Below are 7784 nucleotides of genomic sequence, written 5' to 3' on the forward strand. Positions count from 1 at the left end.
GTCCCAGGTGCTGGTGAGAGGGCAATGCTCACCCTGTGTGCCATTGGGGCAGCCCCCCATGTCCAGGGATGCTGGGACCAGGCTCTGGGAGCAGCAGCATCCCCCTGCTGAACTCCATCTGTATTCCATAGGAACACTGTCCTACAGCCCCCCAGAATGGACTCACTTTGGCTGGTACTATGGCAAGCCAGCTACCATCTGGTCCCTGGGCATCCTGTGCACCAGATGCTCTGCGGGGAGCACCCTTTCAGGAGGGGCCAGAACATCAGCTGGGACCATCAGCTCTCGCTGCCACAAAGGCTCTCTCAAGGTGGATCCTCATCTCTGGGCACGGGGGGAATCCCAGTGCTGGGAGACAGCAGCGGGCTCGTGAGCATCCTGCACTGGCAGCTGCTGAGGAGGTGGCACATGTCCTGCTCTCCTCCAAAACAGGGAATTGATGGGAAAGTTCAGGCCCAGCTTTGAGCACATCCAGCAAGGCCTGGGCATGGGAATAGTGGGACAAAGCCAACAGGAGCCTTCTCCAACTGCCCGGTGGTTTCTGGTTTCTCTGCCCAGAGTGCCAAGATCTGATCAGGCAGTGTTTATCCATGCTGGACTTGGAAAGGCCCTCATTAGAGGAGCTGTTCTGTCATCCTTGGATGCAGGATATTTATCTGCCATAGAAGAAGGGAGAGAGCCACAGGCACACTGTGATGCAGGGCCCTGGCAATTTACAGGTGCACACATGTCTTGGCGATAACGAGCAAAGGAACCGAGACTTTTTTGTCCTGCCTGTGTAACTGCCCAGGGCTCATCAGATGGGAACACGCAGCCCTTGTGCTGGAGCTGAGCTGGTCTGCCCAGCACTGGTGGCTGCCATCTGAGCTGGTTTTGCTTGTCCTGGTTCCCTGACAGCTGGGGCACTGGGCAGAACCCTGAGAGCCTGGTCTCACCCCAGGGAAGGAGAAGCAGCCCCTGGACAAGCTGTACCAGGTGGGGCTGCTGCTGCTGGGGACAGTGAGGATGACATCAAGGATGACAACCTCTTCCTGGACCTGGCCACTGGCCAGCTGAAGATGATGGACTTTGATTCTGGCACCTTCTTCAAAGCCAGGCTCCATAGGGAATTTGTAGATGAGTCCACACACAGGGGGATGCTCCCAGATTTGGGCATTGCACACCCCGGCTGGGAACCAAAGGCTCCCCCTTTGCTGGGGCAGATGCAGCTGATCCTTCAGTCGGCTGCCCAGCTGCTTTTGGCAAGGCTGGGGCATGGCCTGGGGTGAGTACGAAATGGGAGTGGGCTCCTGGCCCTGCCAACAGCCCCCAGCACCCACCGTGCCTTGGGCTGGGGCTGGGGCTGGGGCAGCCAGCCCAACATAAACCAACCCCCATGGTGGGAGCAGAGGTGGGGCTCCAGAACCTGAGCACAGCTGCTTTGCTTTGCAGGCAAGGAAGGGCTTGGGCTGCTCCACTGCCCTTGTTTGCTTTGGGGTCACCCTGATTTTGGGGGGCAGTGCAGGGGGGAAGGGAGAAAGCCTGGGTTTCCCTTACCTGTGGGTGGGTTTTTCCCTGGCATGCAGGGGTTGGGCCTTCCTCAAGGCCCTGAAAGAGATAAGATTTTTTACCTTTCTTCTTGTTTCCCCTTTTTGTGTGTAATCTATTTTCAATAATTTGTTCATTTGTTTTTCTAGGGGAATCATTCTAAGTGGGCTCCAGCCTGGATCAGGAAGTGCTGGGGAGCAGCTGCGGCGTGGATGGGCTGTGCCCTTGGAGAAGGCTGAGGACATCGTTTGGGACCAGCTTTTCTTCCAGCGGGGGATGGCATGAGGTGGGTCCCTGTGTGCTTGGCAGGGTGGGATCAGAGCTTTTGGGAGATGGCAGCGAGCACAGGAGCATCCTGCTCTGGGCAGCTGCTGAGGGCTGGATGTGCCGTGGCTGGCTGCAGGCTGGGCACATGTCCTGCCCTCCTGCTCTGCTGCCAAAGGCAGCAGGGATGGGCAGCTCTGGACACCGATCTGAGCATGGCCAGTACGGCCTGGGCACCACGGGCGGCTGGGACAAGGGCACAGGAGCCCTCAGCTGATGGGCGGTTTCTGCTTTCTCTGCTTGCAGCCGGGCTCTGCGGGTGCTGAGGCTTCTCTGGGCTCTGCCAGGGCTCTGCTGGAGCTCAGCACCAGGCCAGCCAAAGAAGAAATGGTGTGACCTGCAGCACAGACTTGCTTGAGCATTTTGGCAGCATAGCTCAAGTTTGCAGAGTGTACACCTCCAAGGGAAAACATGACACCCCTCAAAAAATAAACTTGTTCAGTAACTTCTGAAATGAATCTGGGATGACCCCAAATGGCATTTTTCAGCTTGTATCATAACACATTCTAAAATTTATTTATTTATAATAGAGATAAAAAATGGAAAAGAAGAAAAGAAAAATCTTAAAGAAAAGGAAAACTCCCCCTTGCTCATGTGGTCCCAGCAAAGAGCACCTCTCAGATCAGCTCTCTGCAGATCTCCTGCAGAGTAGCCAGCAAAGCCCCAACAGACAAGGCCGAGTCTCCCATTCCCTGCGCAGCTGATCTTGCAGCCTCTGGAAGATGGAATATTGCCCACATGTTATTGGCCGGAGGACATGCAGTGTTCCAAATGCCAGCTATGACACGGCACTGCTGGTGTCCTCCCTCAGGCATTCCAGGGCTGCAAGAGAGAAGAACAGAGCCACGGTCATAAGCTGGAGCTGCAATGAGCCGAGGAGAGCCCCCCGCAAGGGCCATCCCAGCCAGCTCTTGCCATTGCCAGGAGGGAGCAGGGACCAAGGGGATCAGCCCTGCTATAAATGATCAATTGAAAACCAGATTATCAAAAATGCAAAAATATTTTTTTTATCTTTATGTGACCAAAATACGATCCTCAAAACCATCACAGCCAAAGAGACAGCGTTGAGCCCGGGATCGGCGCTGGGTAAACCTCTGGATCCGACCTCTATCACATCAGATCCCCCCGTTCATGAGAGTCACTTCCAGCGATGAGATTTTACACAGTTTATTTGCCCAAGGCGAAGGAGTCCTAATTTCTTTTGCAATGCTTCACATTCATAGTTTGGGTCTTTCACTGTGCAGAGCTGGATAAAGGCTGTGTCCTAGTTGATCGCCAGCGTTGATTGCGTTTGGGGAAGTCATATATTCACATGTATGTTCTTGGCTATCTTGATCGATGTTATCTGCAGGACGATGATCGCTCTTAGGCAGTTTCCGAGGACTCGAGATATCAGTGATCATCTCCTGGAAGCGTGTATTTTTACGCTAAAGTGTTGATCGTTATCTTAGCCCTGTCTGGGAATCCTTAGAATCTGAATAGGCATCCTCTCTAAGGCTGTGTGTGGTCAGAGACACATTTGGATTTCATAATCTTTATAAAATACATTCTTTGATTCTCTACTTCTACCCTCCACTTTTAAGTGTCTCCTACAAAGAGAAAAACTTTATTAGATCCTTATTCCATGTTCTCCTTGTGGGATTCCCTGATAACCAGTATTATTGTTCATACTAGTTTTGACCTGTTTTTCAAATTTTGCAAAGACTTTGGCAGCGTTGCTTGCACCCTTTCTCTCTCCCAAGCTCATGATCTTGGATGTGTTGTTTCCAGAAGCCAACTCTGGGTCCATGGGTACTATTGCTATCTGCATACCCCGTACCACGGAATTAATCAGTCTAATAGAACAAAATGACAGAATCACAGAATCACAGAATTTCTAGGTTGGAAGAGACCTTTAAGATCATCAAGTCCAACCCATGTTCTAACACCTCAACTAGATCATGGCACCAAGTGCCACATCCAGTCTTTTTAAGCGCATCGAGGGATGGTGACTCCACCACCTCCCTGGGTAGATGATTCCAGTATTTGACCACTCTTTCTGTAAAAAACTTCCTCCTTAATTCTAGCTTGCATCTCCCTTGGCGCAGCTTGAGACTGTGTCCTCTTGTTCTGTCTGTTGTTGCCTGGAGAAAGAGACCTACCCACAGCTCACCACAGCCACCCTTCAGGAAGAGAGTGATAAGGTCACTTCTGAGTCTCCTTTTCTCCAGGCTGAACAACCCCAGCTCCCTCAGTCGCTCTTCATATGGCTTGTGTTCCAAGCCCATCACCAGCCTCGTTGCTCTCCTTTGGACACGCTCAAGCATCTCAACGTTCCTCCTAAACTGAGGGGCCCAGAACTGGACGCGATACTCCAGGTGAGGCCTCACCAGTGCTGAGTACAGGGGAAGAATGACCTCCCTGTTCCTGCTGGCCACATCATTCCTGATACTGGCCAGGATGCCATTGGCCTTCTTGGCCACCTGGGCACACTGCTGGCTCATGTTCAGCCGACTGTCAACCAGCACCCCCAGGTCCCTTTCCACCTGAGCACTGTCCAGCCACACCGTCCCCAGCTTGGAACATTGTAGGGGGGTTATTGTGGCCAAAGTGCAGGACTCAGCACATGGACTTATTGAACTTCATCCCATTAGATTCTGCCCATCCATCCAACCGTTCCAAGTCCCTCTGCAAAGCCCTCCGTCCCTCTAATAGATCAACACACGTTCCCAGCTTAGTGTCATTTGCAAATTTGCTAATGAAAGACTCTAAACCCTCATCCATATCATCAAAAAAAATATTAAACAGAACTGGCCCCAGAAGAGACCCCTGAGGGACACCACTGGTGACTGGTTGCCAGCTGGATGCAGCACCATTCACCATCATTCTCTGGGCCCGGCCATGCAGCTAGTTTCTAACCCAGCAGAGTGTTCCTGTCCAAGCCACGGCCTGCCCGCTTGTCTAGGAGTATGCTGTGGGAGACAGTGTCAAAGGCCTTGCTGAAATCCAAATAAAGAGCACCTACAGTGTTCCCTGCATCCACTAGGCGGGTTACCTGGTCATAAAAAGTGACCAGGTTGGTTAAACATGACCTACCCCTCCTAAACCCATGCTGACTGGGTCTGATACCCTGGCCATCCTGTAAATTCTATGTGATGGCACTTAATATTAACTGATCCATTATTTTGCCAGGTACTGAGGTCAGGCTGACTGGTCTATAATTACCAGGATCCTCTTTTGCACCCTTTTTGTGAATGGGTATCACATTGGCCAGCTTCCAGTCATCTGGAACCTCACCAATGAGCCAACACTGTTGGTAAATGATGGAGAGTGTCTTTGCAAGCTCATTTGCCAGCTCTCTCATTACCCTGGGGTGGATCCCGTCTGGTCCCATAGATTTATGAACATCCAAGCATTTCAGTAGTTCCATGACAGCCTCCTCTTGGATAATGTGGGGACCATTCTGCTCCCTGACACCACCAACCAGCCCAGGCGGGCAGGTGTCTTGAGGACAAGTCATCTTCCCACTAAAAACTGCGGCAAAATAGTCATTAAGCATTTCTGTCTTCTCCTCATCTGCAGATACTAAGTTCCCTCCCTTGTCCAATAAAGAACAAAGGCTGGTCTTACCCTTCCTTCTAGCATTATTGTGTTTATAAAAACATTTTTTATTATCCTTTTCAGAAGTCACCATTCTAAGTCCAAACTGAGCTTTGGCCTCCCTGATTTTTTTTCTGCATGCTCTAGCAGCCTTCTTGAATATTTCCTTAGAGACCTGACCCTCCTTCCAACTCTGATACATCCTCTTTTTATTCCTGAGTTCCTCCAAAACCTCCCTGCCCAGCCAGGCTGGACGTTTACCCTGTTGACTGATCTTTCAGCACACAGAGATAATCTGTTCCTGTGCCCTCAAGATCTCTGTTTTGAGGCATGCCCACCCTTCCTGAACTCCTTTGTTTTTAAGGGCTGCTTCCCAAGGGACACTTTGAATAAGTCTCCTAAACAGGCCAAAGTCTACCCTCCGGAAGTCCAATGCAAGAGTTTTACTGGTGCTCTTCCTGACTTCACCAAATATTGAGAACTCTATCATTTTGTGATCACTCTGCCCCAAGCGACCTCCAACCACTACATCTCCCACCAGCCCATCTCTATTTGCAAACAGCAGATCTAACATAGTTCCTCCCCTGGTGGGTTCACTCACCAGCTGCGACAAAAAGTTGTCCTCCATACATTCTAAGAATTTCCTGGACTGCCTCTTTATTGCTGTATTAAGTTCCCAGCAGATGTCTGGTAGGTTGAAGTCACCTACAAGAACAAGGGCTGATGATCTTGAAACATTACCTAGCTGCTTATAGAATAAGTCATCTACCCCTTCTTCCTGTTTGGGTGGATGATAACAGACTCCCAGTAGGGTGTCAGCCTTGTTGGCCTTCCCCTTAATTCTTACACATAGACATTCAACTCCATCTTCCTTAGTTTCAATTTCCATGGCATCGAAAGTCTGCTTAATATAAAGGGCCACCCCTCCACCTTTTCTTCCTTTCCTGTCTCTTCTGAAGAGCTGGTATCCATCCAGTGCAGTACTCCAGTTATGCGAGTCATCCCACCATGTTTCAGTGATGGCAACTACATCATAGCTCTGCAGTTGCACCATGGCCTCCAGCTCTTCTTGTTTGTTGCCCAAAGTGCGTGCATTGGTATACACACACCTTAGCTGGGCTACTGACTTCAGCCCTAACTTAGCCTTGCAACACTTGGGCCTGCTTCCAGTTAGCTCAGCTTCTTCCACTTCCCCCTTCAAACCTAGTTTAAAGCCCTCTCAATGAGGTCTGCCAGTTCATGAGCTAAAAACCTTTTGCCCTTAACAGAGAGGTGTACCCCATCTGGTTCCAGCAGAGAAGATGCTGTAAAAGTTTCCCCATGATCAAAGAATCCAAAATTTTGCCGACGACACCAACCCTTAAGCCACTTGTTGATAATGCGGATTCTCCTGTTTCTTTCATCATTTTCCTCCACCACCAAAGGGACTGAGCAGAACACTACCTGTGCTCCTGCCCTATCAACTACCTGACCCAGTACCTTGAAGTCCTTTCTAATTGCCTTGACACTTCTTTTATCAATCTCATCACTGCCAGCCTGGATATCAGCAGTGGGTAATAATCAGAGGGCTGAATCAGCCCAGGAAGTCTCTCAGTGATATTTTGCACCTGGGCCCCAGGGAGGCAACAGACCTCCCTGTGGGATGGGTCTGGTCAACATATGGGGCCCTCAGTTCCCTTCAGGAGGGAATCACCTATTACCATTACCCTTCTTTTTTTCTTGATGTTAGAGGTAGTGATCCGTCTTACAGATGAATCATAATTGGGGGGTTCACTGGGCAGATAATTTTCTCCTAAATCATCTAGTTGGGTTTCTAGATCTAGGACCTCGTATCTATTCTGAAGTGGTACCTGGTTGGATGATGGGGATGGGGAGGACTTTTTGTTATTACCTCCCCGAATGGGGACCCATTTACACTCCTCTTAATCTACCAGGTGCCCTTCTATTGCCTGAGAGCGGCAGGCATATAAGTCCTCAGTCTCTTGGTCAGAAGCCTCCCTTAAAGATGGTAGGGCTAAACTCCACCAGTCTATTTCCCTTTCACTTTCCCTGATACTCCTTAACCTTTCAACTTCCTCCCTAAGCTCAGCCACCAGTGAAAGGAGGTCATTCACTTGTTCACACCGCAGGCAGGTCTCCTCCACAAGACTCCCTGAAACCACCGATAAGCACAAACACTCTGGGCATGGATGGGTCTGTACAGACACATCCTTTTTGGAGGGCTCGACTTGGTCACTTATACCAGCCACAGTTTTAGACCATGTAGAAACCATTACTGACAAACACCTCAAACACAACTAGGCAGCAAAAAGACCTCAAACAGCACAGAGGACTCCTTACTAGCAAGAAAGCTG

This window comes from Melospiza melodia, assembly GCF_035770615.1.
Source record: "Melospiza melodia melodia isolate bMelMel2 chromosome 7 unlocalized genomic scaffold, bMelMel2.pri SUPER_7_unloc_2, whole genome shotgun sequence".
In the NCBI taxonomy this organism is placed as follows: Eukaryota; Metazoa; Chordata; class Aves; order Passeriformes; family Passerellidae; genus Melospiza; species Melospiza melodia.